Consider the following 16,917-nt stretch of genomic DNA (forward strand, 5'->3'; position numbering starts at 1 on the left):
ATATGTGATTATACGTTGTCAAATTTTTTCAGAATTATGGACTTTTATGAACATATGCACCAAATGAAAATGATGCAAAATTCATACAAGAAGTTTTTTTGAACTTGGCTGATGCACATGATAAAATATTAATAGGTGGAGATTTTAATTTTTGTTTAGATCCAGTTTTGGATAGGTCAACTAAAGTTGCTACAAAATCAAAAGTAATAAAACTAACTTTATTATTAATGAAAGTCTTAAACTTGATTGATATATGGAGAAAAATTAATCCAAGAGAAAGAGATTATTCATTTTATTCAAATAGACATAAAACTTACTCAAGGATTGATTTTTTTATTATCAAAACTATTCAAGATAGAGTGAAAAGTGTGGAATTTAAAGCAAGAATACTGTCAGATCATTCCCCCTTGATAATGACAATGATAATGATGGATAAGGAGGAATCGATTTATAGATGGAGATTTAATTCAATTTTATTAAAACGTCAAGATTTTTGTGATTTTATGAAAAAACAGATTCAATTTTATTTGGATACAAATTTACATTCAGTTGAGGATAAAATTGTATTATGGGAAGCGATGAAAGCATATTTAAGGTGTTAGATTATAAGTTATACATCTAAAATTAAGAAGGAATACATGGCAGAAATAGATCAATTGGAAAAAGATATCATAAAGTTAGAAAAAGAATCTCAAAGATATATGACAGAAGAAAAACGAAGACAACTTGTTAATAAAAAACTACAATATAATACACTCCAGACATATCGTACAGAAAAAGTAATTATGAGAACTAAACAGAAATATTACGAATTAGGTGAAAGATCACATAAAATTCTTGCTTGGCAGTTGAAAACAGAACAGGCTTCTAAAACAATAAATGCAATTAGAACAAGTGTAAATAAGGTTACTTATAAACCTTTAGAAATTAATGAAACTTTAAAAAATTTTATACTGAACTATATCAATCAGAATCACAAAATAAGATTGCTGAGATAGATAAATTTTTATCACAAATAACCCTTCCAAAATTAAATTTGGAAGAACAGAAAGGATTAGATATACCCTTTACATTAAAAGAGGTTGAAGAAGCTTTAGGATCACTTCAGGGTAATAAATCCCCAGGAGAAGACGGTTTTCCTCCTGAATTTTATAAAAAATTTAAAGATTTATTAATTCCTCCTTTTATGGAATTAATATACCAAGTGGAAAGAATGCATTAACTCCCACAATCTTTTTTAACAGCGATCATAACTGTATTGCCAAAAAAAGATAGAGATCCTTTAAAACCAACATCATATAGGCCTATTTCTTTGTTGAATACAGATTATAAAATAATCGCAAAAATTTTATCTAATAGAATATCTAAATATTTACCAAAATTAATACATATGGATCAAACAGGTTTTATTAAAAACAGACAATTAATGGATAATATAACCCGGTTACTTAGAATAATTCATTTGGCACAAAAAAGAGAGGAAATGAGTGTGGCAGTTGCTTTGGATGCAGAAAAAGCATTTGATAGATTGGAATGGGATTTTTTATTTAAGGTATTGGAAAAATACGAGTTAGGAAAATCTTTTATACAATGGATTAAAACCTTAAATACTAATCATCAAGCTAAAGTAGTTACAAATGGTCAGATTTCAACACCATTTTGCTTAACGAGGTCAACTAGACCAGGCTGCCCATTATCACCTGCTTTATTTGTATTGGCAATAGAACCATTAGCTGAATTAATTAGAACAGATTCAGACATTGGGGGCTTTAGAATTAATCAAGAAGAATATAAGATTAATTTATTTGCTGATGATGTTTTGATTTATTTAACAAACCCATTGCAAACTTTGCAAAGATTATCTTTTAGATTGGAAGAATATGGGAAAGTATCAGGGTATAAAGTAAATTGGGATAAAAGTGAAATTTTTCCCCTTACCAAAGGAAATTATAATCAATGTCGATTAGTAACTCAATTTTGATGGTCAATAAATGGGATAAAATATTTAGGTATTAGAGTTGATAATGATGTAAAAAAATTATATAAACAAAATTATTTGCCATTATTAAAAAATAAAAGAGAATCTTGATAAATGGATGATGTTACCAATAACATTAATAGGTAGGGTTAATGCTGTAAAAATGAATATATTTCCTAGATTGCAATATTTATTCCAAACTTTACCAATACAATTACCTCAGAAGTTTTTTCAAGAACTGAATAAATATGTAAGGAAATTTCTTTGGAAAGGAAAGATGTCAAGAATATCATTGGAAAAATTGACATGTAAATTTGATTTAGGAGGGTCACAACTTCCGAATTTTAAGAATTATTATAAAGTAAATCAACTTAGATTTATTGTGTCTTTTTTTGATGAAGAAAAACCGGCATGGATTAGAATAGAATTAGATAAGATAGGAGAAAACATACCAGAAGATTTTATATATAAATGGGAATCCAAATGGATAAGGGAAAAAAAAGAATCTCCTATATTAAGACACTTGATTGATTTATGGAATAAGGTAAATATGGACGATGAGATAAAGAAATCTTTATTAGCAAAAAGAACTTTAATTCAAAATAGACATTCCTTTTACAATGTATAATAAACTTTTACATAATTGGTTCCAAAAGGGGATTAAATATATAGGTGATTGTTTTGAAGGAGGTATATTGATGTCGTTTGATCAATTAAAAAATAAATATAAAATATCAAACAACACTCTTTTCTGCTATTTTCAATTAAAGGCTTATTTACGAGAAAAGCTGGGTCAAACAATGTTGATGCCAAAACCTAGTGAAATAGAAATATTAATTCAAAATGGAAAAATTTAAAAAATTACATCTTGTATGTATAATTTGATTCAAAAACAGACAACTAAATCAGGAAGTCATAAATTAAGAGAAATGGGAATCTGATTTGAATGTTAAAATTGATGGAAAAAACTGGTCAAGATTATGTTCTGATAGTATGAGAAATACAATAAATGTTCGACTTAGATTAATACAATATAATTTTTTACATCAATTATATATAACACCACAGAAAATAAATAGATTAAATTCAAATATGTCTGACCAATGTTTTCAATGTAATCAAGAAATTGGTACTTTTTTACATTCTACTTGGTCTTGTTTTAAAATTCAACCATTTTGGATAAATCTAAGACTTTTATTGGAACAAATTACTGGAGTACAACTCCCACATAGTCCAGTATTATTTTCATTAGGAGACATTGAAGGGACAATACTGAAACTTAAATTGAATAAGTATCAGAAAAAATTTATAAAAATCGCATTGGCAGTAGCCAAAAAAGTTATCGCAGTTACTTGGAAATCTGATTTATATTTAACTATGGATTGTTGGGATAATGAAATATATAGTTGTATTCCACTTGAAAAAATTACATACAATCTAAGAAATGAATATGATGTATTTTTGAAAATTTGGCTTGCATACTTACAAAAGATAGGATTAAATACTTAGGTCCTTTGAAGATAAAATTATAAAGTAATTGGGGAAAGTAAAAATAAATATTAAAATTATTTTGAACTCCATGGAGCATGTGGGGATCCTCCGATATCCAGACAATCTTTCTCTTCTTTTTTTTCTTTCTTTAGATAAGGGTTGGGGGGGGGAGGGTTAATATTCTTTTTCTCACTATTTCATCATTTCTTTTATTCTTGTAATTTTCTAAAATTTAATAAATAAATAAAAATAAAAAATAAGAAGTACAAAGTTCCCTGTAAGAGGTGACACAGGTAGACAGGGTTATCACTCAGGGCATTGAGGACAAGCGTTGGGAAGTCATGTGACAGCTGTACAAAACACTGAGACCACTCTTGCAGTTCTGTGTGCAGTTCACTTTGCATGATTGTACTGAGAATGTCATTAGGCTGAAATAGATGGAGAAAAGGCTCACAAGGATATTACTGAGACAAGAGAGCTTTAGTTATAGGAAAGAACTATTTAGCTGGAGCTTTCATTCCCTGGAGTACAGGACATGGGGGGGAGGGGGTGACATTATAGAGGCATATAAAATCATGAGGGGCATGGGTAAGGTGAATGGTCGCAGCATTTTTCCCAGAGAAGGAAATTAGAGAGCATAGATTTAAGGTGAGTGGGGAAATACTTAAAGAGGATCTGGGGGGATGGGGGGAGGCAGTCATTATTCAGAGGTGGTGGAGATATGGAAGAAGCTGCTCGAGGAACCAGCAGAGGCAGCTACAATGTTTAAAATACATTTGGACATGCACATAGATAAAAAAGGTTTTGAGCAGGGATTCTCAACTTTTTTTAAATGCCATGAATCCTTACCATTAACCAAGAGCTCCATGGACCCGAGGATGGGAACTCTAAGTTTTGAGGGGTATGAGCCCATTGCAGGCATGTGGGATTAACTCAAGTGGGAAACACAATCTGTATGGATGAGTTTGATCAGCGAGCCTGTTTCCGGGCTCTGTAGCTCTGTGCACAGTCCCTTGTGTCTCCATTTCACAAAGGGTATTTTTCTGCAGCCGTACCTCTTAATGGTGGCTGACCGACACCTGACCTGAAACACAGAGGTGAAATATAACGTAGTCAAATTCCCATGGATGGAATCTTCATTCCCACAAGAGAAAGCTTCTAAGGATGTAGAACACTAAAGGAGGTAACTATGTGAACACACACAAGATGCTGGAGGAACTCAGCAGATCAGGCAGCATCTATGGAAATGAATAAACAGTTGATGTTTTGGGTCGAGACCCTACTTCTGGACTGGAAAGGAAGGACTGAGAAGATGCAAGAATAAAAAGTTGGAGGAAGAGGAAGGATAGCTGGAAGATGATAGGTGAAGCTGTCAGGTGTGTAGATCCTTGTTAGTCCCTTGCCATCTGTTTATTTTGTCTGTAGTACCACTTGCCACTCACAAATTACATCTGGGAACTTTAAAACTAGGTGATGCTAGCAAACCTTACTGAGTGCGACACAAAGTATTTTGTGAGGCTGAATTTGTCTGGGCCTCTGACAATACAGTCCAGCTGCTGCTCCAGACCAGTGATGGGACAGAGACACACCTTGTGGGCCTGTCTCCCTGACATACAAATGTTTGTACTTTCAAACAGTCATTGTTATGTTTTAGGCTTTTAATTACATGTTCCACTTAATTTTAGCATTTCAGAATATTTCTATAAGTGAGTCGATCCCTCTACAACATAAGTGTAGTTTCATCCACACAGTATCTGAGAAATTTGAAGCTATGCTAATGAAAATAGGAGTAGAAAGCTATCATGATTGCATTTGTATGCACTGGTTATATCATGTCCCTTCGCATGACTTTCTCTACCTGAGAAAATCAGAAGATAAACACCCTAATAATTGCAGGATCTTTGAACTCTCAAACAGATTTATTAAACAGTGTGCACAGAGGTGAGCGGAACCAGGTTTCAGCATAACTTCCCTGATTCAATAGAAAACTAACAGCTCAATTGTATGGACAAGTTGAATGTGTTGCTGCAGGCTGGAGGTCTTTTAAACAGAGATTCAGAAGTGGGAAAGGAGAAGCTTCTTCGTACAGGACATTTTAGTATAGGAGTTACGTTGCAGTTGTACAAGATGTTGGTAAGACCACACCTGGAGTATTATGTACAGCTTTGGTCACCCTGATAAAGGAAACACCGTTGCGCTGGAAAGAATGCAAGGAAGATTTATGAGAATGTCACCGGGACTCAAGGGCCTAAGTTATAGGGAGAAGGTGAGCAGACCACGACTTCACTCTTTGGATTAGAGGAACTGAGGGGTAATCTTACAGAGGTTTATAAAATCACTAGGAGCATAGATAGAATAGAATAGAACTTTATTGTCATTACTTAAGCAATGGGATTATGGCGCATCTCTAGTCCATGCAAAAACAAATACTTACAAAATATGCCGCATGACTTAATTAAAAAAAGATCCCATATTTACATGTAACAAGTAACTTTGATAGACCATAACACTCAAACGCCATTAGCAAGCTGGGGTGCAGCATTATTCAGCTGCACAATACCCCTTGGGAAGAAGCTGATTTTCAGTATTAATGTCTTAGTGAAGTTATTTCTGTATCTCCTACCAGATGGCAGGAGATTGAACAGACAGTGTCCAGGATGGGATGAGTCTTCAATGTTGTTACCAGCACGCCATAGGTATCAAAAGTTGTAGATTGTCTCCAGGTTTGCTATTTAAGTCTCAATAATATGCTCAACCATCCTGATTACCCTTTGGAGTGATTTGTGACCTCTCTTGCTGCAGCTAGAGTACCACCCTGTCATTCCATATGTCAGTATGCTCTCTATCGCACTTTGATTAAAAATTGGCAGCAATTTTTGGGGCATATTAGCTCTCCTTAAGCACCTCAGTTTGAATAGTCACTGTTGTGCCTTCCCTACTACTGAGGTTGTGTTGACAGACTAAAAGAGCTCCTTAGTGTCATTCCCCCAAAATCTTAAAACTGGAGAACCCTTTCCATTACCTCACCATTTATGAATGGGGTTATAGGATGACTGCACAAAAAGGGAATGATTTAAAAGGGACTTTATGGATTATTTCTCGTAGAAATAATGTGCTCCAGAGGATGTGTTTGAGAAAGATACAATAACAACAGTTAAAAGCCATTTGGACAAGTACAAAGTTAAGAAAGGTTTAGGAATATGGACCAAATGAGAGCAAATGGAAGGGACTAGCTTGAATGGGCATCTTGGTTGGCATAGATGAGCTGGGCCAAAGAACCTGTTTCTGTGCTATATTACCCTATGACTCTAAACGCAGAATCAGAGAGATATGAACTTTTCTTGGGGTCACATGCCCTTTGAAAATGCATAAGAATTTTTCTTACTTATTCTTGCTTTCTAGATGAAATTTTCTTTTTGGCAGTTGGGCTTGGATGAACTTTTGTATCAACTGCGGTTAATTGTTTACTTTGGTTCAGACAACAGTGGGTTCCTTGTGGCAGATCTGAACCAGTGCTGACATGTTTGTCGAAGAAGAAGGAGCAATGTCAGGAAGTGAGGAGGGCCAGGCTGCAAAGGAGATGTGTTGCCTCCTACTGGTAATTTAGTGCCTGCATCTGAGCTGTGATTGCCTTGCTTTAATGGAAGCTACACTGCTCTGAAGAAGCTGTAAAAGGTAAACTGTATTAGTCATTGCAAAGATGTGCAATACATCATTAACAACCAGAAAACATGCTCATAAGCATGCTAATGTCCCACTTCCAGTGACATTGCATGAAATTAATTACACCATTGTGATCATAAGTTGGCACCTGATGACTTGAACTATGTGTGTAATCCCTGTCACATTAACTTGAACATAACCACAGGCAACTAACTGTTTGAGTTTTGAACCAGTATATGGGCAACAAGCAAAGTGTTTAGCAAAAGACCAGCTATCACTAGAGACCAACAATAGCAGCCTAAGATTAGGCGCAGGCCCTGGTCTGTTTGTTGCCATTCCTTGCCTATGAATAGAGACAGTACTTCCATCTCCTGCCTCAGTATGGCTAAAATCAACTCATCCAGCCAAGGCCAATGCTGGAGGCTGGACTGCCCGTGACATATGGGATTTGATTACATGAGTTCATATGCCATTTTAATGTTACTTAATTCAATTAAATCAATGATTACAGATTAGCCAGGGTTTCATTAGAAGACTGTGTTCAAAATATGCTGGAAAAAACAATACATGGATTCCAGTTAATTGGGCCATTGGTTAATCAGGACAACTTATTTGGAACAACTCATAAAGAACCAAAAGTAATCAGGAAAATTGCTAGGATTCCCTTTATTTATTTAGGACACTATGGCTCTTAATTGGGGCAGGAGACTGTTCCTGAACAGTTTCTAACTAGCATCAGTTGTGTGCATTTGTGTGGCCATTAGTGAAGTTTTTAAATAGGGTCAGTTGTGTGTGTTTGTTTTCCAAACACAGAGATTATTATCATCGATAACCAGTACAAAATAAGCAATAAGACAACTCAGAACTTTCTTGCTCACTGTGATTCAAACATTCAGGCTTAGAGCTGTCAGAACTGGCTGGGAGTGAAAAGGAAACAATTTCACCATTTCAGCAAGTAAGGAACTACGAAGAATTTGAAGGTATCATCAATCATTTTGAATGTTACAGTGAAAATTAAGATTTGGAGAATGTAATAGACAAAAGCATTGTCCTGACAAGCGGTCTCGGCCCGAAATGTTGACTGTTCGTTTCAACGGATGCTGCCTGACCTGCTGAGTTCATCCAGCTTGTTTGTACGTATGAAGGCAGTTCATTATCTAGGCTAGGTATCTGCACTAATTGTATTATTTTACAATCAATCAAAAGAGCACGGTAGCATACATGGGATGAGTTCCTCCGTCAATAACTATTAGGCATGAATACACAGCTTTACAATGCTGTATTGGTACTGGTGGTGTTCTAATTTGTTCTAGATTTTTTATAAGTGCATAGCTTATTACTCAGTTAAAAATAGTTTGTCTTTTTATATACCTTATAACTATTTCCATGAAGCCTCAGCTAACTGCAGAAGCTGCTTAACTGGGACAAGATACACTGGTCCTGCTAAATCTTAATTAACCAGAATCCACTGAATATTACGCCAGAAGCATCCTCTGGTAAATATTCAGAAGATCTGGCCCAATGCAGCAAAAGTGTGGAATAGAGTTCTATCATCTGTTAATTAAATCTTTTAGAAAGGGCTGAATAAATATCTGATTGAAACAGAAGACTGAAGGTTTTAAGGATAAGTATGGACGTAGATGATCAAAGGCTTAGTGGAATACTATGGTTCTTGCACTGATGCACTTATTGAAGTGGCATTTATAGAATGCAGCTGGTCATGGATGAACAATGTAGCAAGGTTTAATCAATAATCTGAAGGTTTTACTCAATTACATTCAGGACTCAAGACAATTTGCTGAGTTTCCTTCAACTTGCCTACCTCTAAAGATTAAATGTTTGAGAGAGTTTTGTGGTGTGAAAGTCATGTGCTGCCTTCTGAAGTTAGTTAATGGACAAAATATTATTTTTGAGCATCTATGCTTTCAAATGTTGCTAGGGATTATTCAATTACCATTACCTACTCAAGCCTATACAAAAATCAAATAATAAGCCAAAGTAAAATTTGCAAATTTCCATTAAATTACATTGAATAATAGAGTATTGTAAAATTTGCACTTTATAAAAATAGTAACATCTACTTGAAACGAAAGCATTAAAAAATTGAAAATCTACACAGCCAATTGTTTTATGTAAGTCAAACATCTACAAAACAAACTGATGAACTGGACTATTAACTGTAAATCTCCCAATGCATACTTGTTGGTAACTGTGAGCTGTGTCAGAGTCCATTAATTAGAAATGAACACACTCTCTGGCTTACCTGGATTGCAAATTGCGGGAATTTAATGGGCATATTTTTATTGGAATGGCTTGGAAATTAGGATACTTTCACAGATGAAAGCGAACGTTCACTGATGTTTATACTGTGTTTAATTCTATTTTAAATTCGTGGTGATGAAGCAATTCATGCCTGTGTGGACCAGGACCTGGTCAGTATTTTGAACTTGCAGGTATCAACTGCACTACGTATGGCCAACCAGTGATCTACTGGGGTATGCCCCAAACTTTTCACCGTCAAAAGACAATTCATGAGTTTGAATGAACTCTTCTCCTGTCTGACTGAATGTAAATCCAATAACACTTGTCCAGCTTAACAGTATACAGAGGATATTTGCCCCTTGCCTATCCTCTTATAATAAATGCTACCAACAAAACTACTACCTACCGTAATTTTGTGCTGCAGAACATCCACATTTTTCTATTCTCTGCTGATCCTACTTCTTGCATTTGTTACTGTGAAAAGAAAATGATCTCTCAGGTATGTAGCTGCTCAGAAACATGTCCTGGCTGATGGCACCAAACATATAACACGGGAACATCGCTGCTTTCGATTTTCACTCAGAAATTCATTTTGATTTATTCAGTGAACTGAATTTCAGGCTCAAATGGAACATGGTGGAGCAACTACATAATAGAACTTCAGACTGGGAATAAACTTTAACACATACAAATCTGATTGTAAAATGGGAGATGTAAATTTTGTTTCCTTGCCGGCTTCATCCTTACTCCTACTTATGCGGTCTCCACCTTTGCATCCTCGAGTGCAAAGGGTGTGCTGCTGCCAAGCTGGTGATGTACCTGCCTGAGAAGGGTTATTGGAGTCATTTCAATGTTCCTTGATTGGCTTGCTTTTCAGATGTTGCTCATAACGTTGTAATGTAAAAAAACTGTAATGTGAAAAAATTAGTGATGTAAAACCTTTCAGTAATCATCAATGAACAAGATTAAAGACCATCTTTAAAAATTAGCAAGAAAAAGCTCATATCCCCATAAAAATCTTAATTCTGTGTCTGAATCAACGAATGTGCACAAATATACCTAAAAATAAATTTCCTATTTCAGTACCAGTTTGAGGAAACAAATATCTATCATTTATTTCAATCTACTTTATTGTCTATCTCCTAAGAAGATTCAAGCAATGGGTTAGAATTGCACATTATTAATACACATTCATTTTTAGTTGATTATTTCATTCAAAAGCATTCACCTCAGGGTTACAACTAAATGAAGCCCTGAACTACACCTGATGCTTCACAAATACATGGCTTTAAGCAGGCTAATCAACATTTCATGAAATTTCATGTTAAGTGTAATCACATGAGCCCAGCTGAGGCCTGGCAGTCCATATATTCAAACAGTAGTAAATTGCATTGTACTTGGAGTGAATTTCAATTAAATGTCCTTTAAGATGCTTCTCATCTTAAATACCTGACAGGAGTTTAGCTGTGCAGTTGTGACAGGTTTGGAATATTTCCTCCAAAATCTTTTTGTTACTCTTATCCTTTGACATTAAACAGCTAAGTTATAATGAATGTGTGAAATTTCAGAAGTCAGGGTGTCAGCTGTCCTGAATAAAAAACAATATCAAAACATTTGAAGGCTGTGGAGAATGGTGGAAAATGTGCAAAAGCAGACCTGAATTCCTCCAAGTCTAGCCAATCGAGTTTATTGCTATATGCACAGGTACAGTGAGGTACATGTACAATAAAAACATGCTTGTCACAGCAGCGCAGGCACACAGATTCAGACAACAAAGACCAGACGAGTTTATTGTCAGATGCTCAGCAACGTGAATGCACAGGTGCCATGAAAACCCACTTGCAGCATATGACAGACGCATAGCATCATATTGTATAAGCAGCATTCACAAGAAAAACATAAACATAATTTGTACACACTTTTACAAGAAAGAACACAACTGGAACAAAAAATTCCTTGTAGTGCAAAGCGATCAAAATGGTCATAGTGTTGCTGAACTGCACCGACTAAGGTTTGCCAATTGCTTTGGGAATCGAACGGATGAAGGAAAGCAACTGCTTTTAAACGTAGTAGTGTGGGGACTTCAGGCTTCCGTACTTCCTGATGGATGGTAGCTGTAAGAGATTGCATAGCCCAGATGGTGGGATTCTTTGATAATGTATTTTGCCTTCTGAGGCAGCACCTCCTGTATATACAACTGATAGAGGGATGGATCTGCCTCTGACATATTAACTAGGCTGCCCATAACTATTGTACTGTTCTAATTACTGTACCAGACCATGATGCAACCAGTCAGGATATACACAGATCATAAGTTATACAAGTTGGTTGGCATCTGTCTGTCTTGAAGAACAATGGGTGATGATCATCATCACAAGCCTGGGCAGAAGGTACGGAGATCCTGAGATGCCCAGTCATCAAGATCCCCCTCTCAGCCTCACCAGTGTAGTCCAAAGGAAAGCTTATGAAGCCATACATTTGGCACCAGCTTGGCTATAGGAACTGCCGGAGGGTGTTCAGTGACATCCAGCCAACTTAGGAGCTCCACACTGGATTTGTTGTCTGGGTTTACTCCCACAGCCTTTGTCTCTCCTGAGGCTGCCCACAAGGCAGTGGGGCTATTCACCCACTGCTGGGGATCTGGTTCTCGAGCACCAGGCTGTGTCCACACACAGGTAGGCCTGTGTGCTACATGTGCAGGGGCCAGACCTCCTCCCTGTCGTTCAGCCTGAGTCAGAAAGGAGTTCAGCTTCTGTGCGTTGGCAGCAACCTTGTTGTTGGAGAGGCTGTGTACTGGCAGGGAGAAACTTAGACATTTGGCTCTCCGTATCATTGGACTGCTGGCCAGCGGTGGAAGCTGAAAATGAGAACGACAAGTACTACCCTCTACATTACCACACTAGGCGCATCACAACAGCCATTTTGAAAGCAAGTTATACATAGTCAAATATAATTTATACAAAAGACTGAAGCAAGTAAAATACATCAGTGTAAAAAGAAACATAAAGGTAGACAAGGGCGCGGTAGAGCAACAGGTGACGTGTAGTGTTCTGTTGCTGAGGTAGAGAGATTAGGGTTGTGCAGGTCAGTTCAATAACCCAATGATTGGAGGACAGTAGCTAAATGTGATTCTGGTGGTAAGTGGCAACGGTATGTCAGAACATTGAATTGTGATGGCCAGGCTAAGCTCATTCTTGAGGCTCATTAAGTTCATTCTGATTAAATGATATCATTTTACTCCTTCAACTGGGATAGGTAGAACAAGAAAAGGAAATTGGAATTTCTTCATTTAAGGTCATTACAGGCAGGCTTTAAAAGATGTCAATATCTGCAGAGCCTGTGAAACTTGTGGATGCTTCTGTTTAGGCAACTGGATGTCAATAGCAGGGATAGGAAATGTTAACTCTGGAGGAAGAGCCCAGATTCTGAATGGAAATAGCAGCATTTCCACATAGAGATTTTCCTATTTAACTATGATCATCTGCAGGATATACTGTAGGTACAAGATATGCAGATAGTGTTTTACTAATGTTTCCACTATTTGATCGTTTTTTTCTGGAATCCTCTTGGAGACCAGGGAGGGAGGTTGATGTTGCAGTAGCTTCCAACACTCATTTCCAGGCTGGATCTGACACAAGGATTGCATTCACTGCCACTTAGGGGAACAGCTGCCTAGGTTCTGATATGGATTAGACGATAAAGATTTTTTTGCAGACATAACAACTGCAGAAATCTGAAGCAGAATCAAACTGCTGGAGGAACTCGGTAAGTCAAGCAATATCTATAGGTGAAAACAACTACTGATGAATCAGATCGAAGCCCTGCATTAGGACCTGCAAAAGATTCCTGAAGCATCTGCATTTCATTTTTAATTGTTTTGCTGGTTATCTAATTATTGAATAGTTCTTCAATGGTGGTGTTAATCAGAAACATTCAGAGTGGTTGATTACACTGACATTTTCTGCTAACTCACAGTCTTTGTCAACTGTCAATGTTTTTCATATTTTGTTTTAGTTTGTTTGTTTTGCCATCACCCCATTTTACCTTTGGGTGATCAAATTACCTCAGGGAATGTTCTTTTAATGCACAGATCCTTGCTGGGCGAGGAAGATGTTACAGAGAAGTGGGAAGTATAGAATGCAGGATAGATGCACAGGTCCAACCAGCTTTCCCCCACGAAGTGTCATTATCTGGATCACTCAGAGTAAATTTCATCTTTATTCATGAGGCAGCAACTTGACGTGAACAATAATCCCACTCCACTCATTTTCCTGTAACCTATTATCTCTCGTCTGTCCATCAACTCCCTCCTTATTTTCCTGCCAGAGTGCTGGAAGTCAGGATTGTACTCTGGTGATTTTGAGCTGTGATGCAGCAGCACTAACCATGTTGATTTTCTTTTCTTTAAATGCATGGGGTAGGTTAATTTAGCAGTCTTATTTTGACTTAACCATCTGTGACATTTTATTTTAAAGCATGCATTCAACTTTAAGTGCATCCTTTCATTCACTGGTGCTGAAATATTATTTTATAGTGCTGAAAGATAAACAAATGCTTTGAAGTATTTTAAGTTTTTACAGCATGTGCAGTGAATGGTGTGCACCATTATAGAAATGATTAGGAAACTGGTGTCTGAGTAATATCAGTATGGAATGATGTCTGGATTCTTGATGGTATAGTGATAAACTATTTCCTGCTGAGGCATTCTCGGCCATATCCCAGTATGGTTCATATGGTGAGGCTATTTCGAAAGGGTTCAATGAAGTAAGTAGTAAGTGCAGCATAGAACCTTAAATACAGCCAGCAAGTTCTGTACTGCAGCCTCAACCTTCATATCAGATAGTTATATAGCCCATTACACTTGCTATGGTATAAAATGGACATGTTCTCAAATGAGCCCTGTTGCCTCCCTTGGGCATTTGTACTGCTTGTGCTTGCTAAGACCAACAACAGAGCTTGAAGGACATTAAGGTTTGAGAACATCTCTGTTCAACACTGAATCAAATAAATTATAGCTGCATTTTATGCTTCTCTTTATCTCACACCGTGCTTATTTTAAGGCCAGGGAGTTTTCATTCTTCCCAGGGATTCACCTATTATTAGCATTAATATGAAACTCTCTGCAGGTTAGTAAACAGTTGCTATTTAAGGAATAATAACTTGCAGGATAAATTCTATTCCTTCTCTTTTATCTTGAGTACCGCATAGATTTATTTAATTGCATTCCCTGGATAAAAGGTATAACACATATTCAGCATGCACTGGCTATTTCAATGTGTATTAAACAGTCATGTGTGACATGTAAATTAGCCTTTAAAGCACGTTAATAATGAGCATGGTGCAATAAAGAGCAATAGCCAGCTGTTCAATCTCACAGCAAAAGGCAGTTAAGAATAGCTTGCTCCAGAAACAAGTACAACTGAGGCAGTACAATGTGTAACACATACCAGGCAGGATTGCATTTTGCTGGGGATCTTAAGAGCAAGCAAACAAAGTCAAAGCCTTTAAGAAATAGGATCCTACTCACACTTCACATTTGTAACCCTGAGTGATGAGTGGAGAGACAAACGTAGAGGCTCATGTGAAAAGCTACCAAGGCCTGGGGGACCTAATACTATACTACATGAGATGATAACGTATCCAAGAGACATTTTCATGCTCAGCAGAGCCTTGCCTGCTGGGAGAGAGATTTCATCAATTTCCTAATATTGTAGAACAGATGCCACCACGAGAAAAATAATTTTGGACGTGGGCTATCAGAAGCAGTCTGAGAGATAAAGCTAGAAACCATTTGTGACAGTATTACCAGAAAAAGGTTTAGCGTGATTGCATGACTTTCAGCTATAGATTTTAGGCTGAATGGCCTCTTTTTCCTTAGTAAAAATAGTTATAATTTCATCACAAATACATTGTTTGTTGTACTTAGTCTGGAAGTTAAAAGTTCAAAGTATATTTATTGTCAATATATACATTATACAATCTGGAGATCTGTCTCCATACAGGCAGTCACTAAAGAAAACCAATAGAAGCCATTTAAAAAAAGGCCACCAAAGTGTGTGTCTGTGTGCGTGTGCGTGTGTGTGTGTGCGTGCGTGCGTGTGTGAAAACAAATGGTGCAAACACTAAAATGAGCAAATAGCATTCAGAGCTGAAGTTTTACAAAAGTGAATCCATAGACATGAAGGCAGGCATCACTGTAGCTGGAACAGGCCACAGCCTGTTCGGTGCAGAGCTGAGTAAATGTTGCGGAGCGGCGACCAAAACTGGGCAGAACTGGCCCCTCCCTCACCTTCACTCCCAACACCCTGACCTTTTAATCTGGCCTGGTGCTCAAATCATCTAAACGTTGGATCATTGCTTTCTCTCGGACCGCTTTGGGGCTCAGAACCTGGCGCCATGAATCAGCCTATACCAGACCTTTTCCAATACGGCACGGCACTTACATCAATCAAACCGCGGCTTTTTCCTCATACTCAGAGAAGGGCCCGGGCTCCGCCTCAACTATACATCATCTCCACTCGCCTCTTCATTGTTTGTGCTGATTGTTTACCATAAAAAGTGTTAGTAATGAAGTATTTTGTTGTTTGCTGCCAATAACTAGTCACTTGTCTTCACCAGAGCCATCTTAAACTGGAAACCTCAGAAGCATTTATTATTGTGTTTTGAATTATGACTTGAATTCAACATGTTTTGTATTGGGCTTAAAACATTTTTATTTAATTTTGAATATACGACAAGAAGAATGTATACTCAACTTGAAGAGGTACGATTAAACCCAATTGATTATGATAACCATTACTCATTCATTAATTTAACTGTTGTTTAATTAAGCATCTGCCTTTTTCAGACTTCATTCATAGTTTGACCGTGGACCTCTCTGATTTATTTGCCTTCTCCACCACACGAGAAAACACAACATCCACAGATTATACATAAGACGGGTGTTCTGTAATAATTCTGTCTTGGCAACTGTGCTCCCGAGTTCAGGTGCTTACGCTCTGCACTAAAGAACAGTCATCTCTGCCTGCATGGGTAAGTTGTCTCGCCCTGGTGAAGCATGACCAGCTCATTCTTCCCTTCCGCTTTACTGCGTCCAGTGGAATCTTGCCATATTCCCTCTGACTCACGAACAAAGAGCCCCTCGGGGATTATATGTGCGTGTCCTTTCCCAGTGCCTATTGGGATTGTGAGCACAATGGGGAAAGCGTGTCAGTCACCAGCTGTTATGTTATAAGAATGATAACTCAGGAAAGATTCGCACTCATCTGAAGAAGAACCTGAGTAATATTCCCAGACCTTATCATTAAGATGACTCTCAGGGAACAGAACAATTCATTGGTTTGATACCAGCTTGCACTTGGGAACTCACCTTCAACTCTTCCATTTCCACTTATCTCATGAGGAGTTGAAGGCCTTTTTCTTGAATGCTGTTCTGTGCTTAAATAGTTGCAGCTGATTCGCATTGACCTTCACCTGCCGTCGACCTTCTTAGCAAATGATTGATGGGAATATTTCCCTCTTCA

At 37.2% G+C, this 16,917-nt stretch overlaps 1 long non-coding RNA gene across 1 annotated transcript; it reads right to left on the reverse strand.

Annotated features, from left to right (window-relative positions):
- Nucleotides 1-2,384: 2,384 nt before the first annotated feature.
- On the reverse strand, nt 2,385-16,894 carry LOC132395693 (uncharacterized). Its single transcript, XR_009512716.1, has 3 exons — nt 16,764-16,894; nt 9,801-9,868; nt 2,385-4,553 (listed from the first exon to the last, which is right to left on the reverse strand). It is a non-coding gene; the product is annotated as an uncharacterized LOC132395693 (long non-coding RNA).
- Nucleotides 16,895-16,917: the final 23 nt, after the last annotated feature.

This window comes from Hypanus sabinus, chromosome 6 (assembly GCF_030144855.1).
Source record: "Hypanus sabinus isolate sHypSab1 chromosome 6, sHypSab1.hap1, whole genome shotgun sequence".
Taxonomy (NCBI): domain Eukaryota; kingdom Metazoa; phylum Chordata; class Chondrichthyes; order Myliobatiformes; family Dasyatidae; genus Hypanus; species Hypanus sabinus.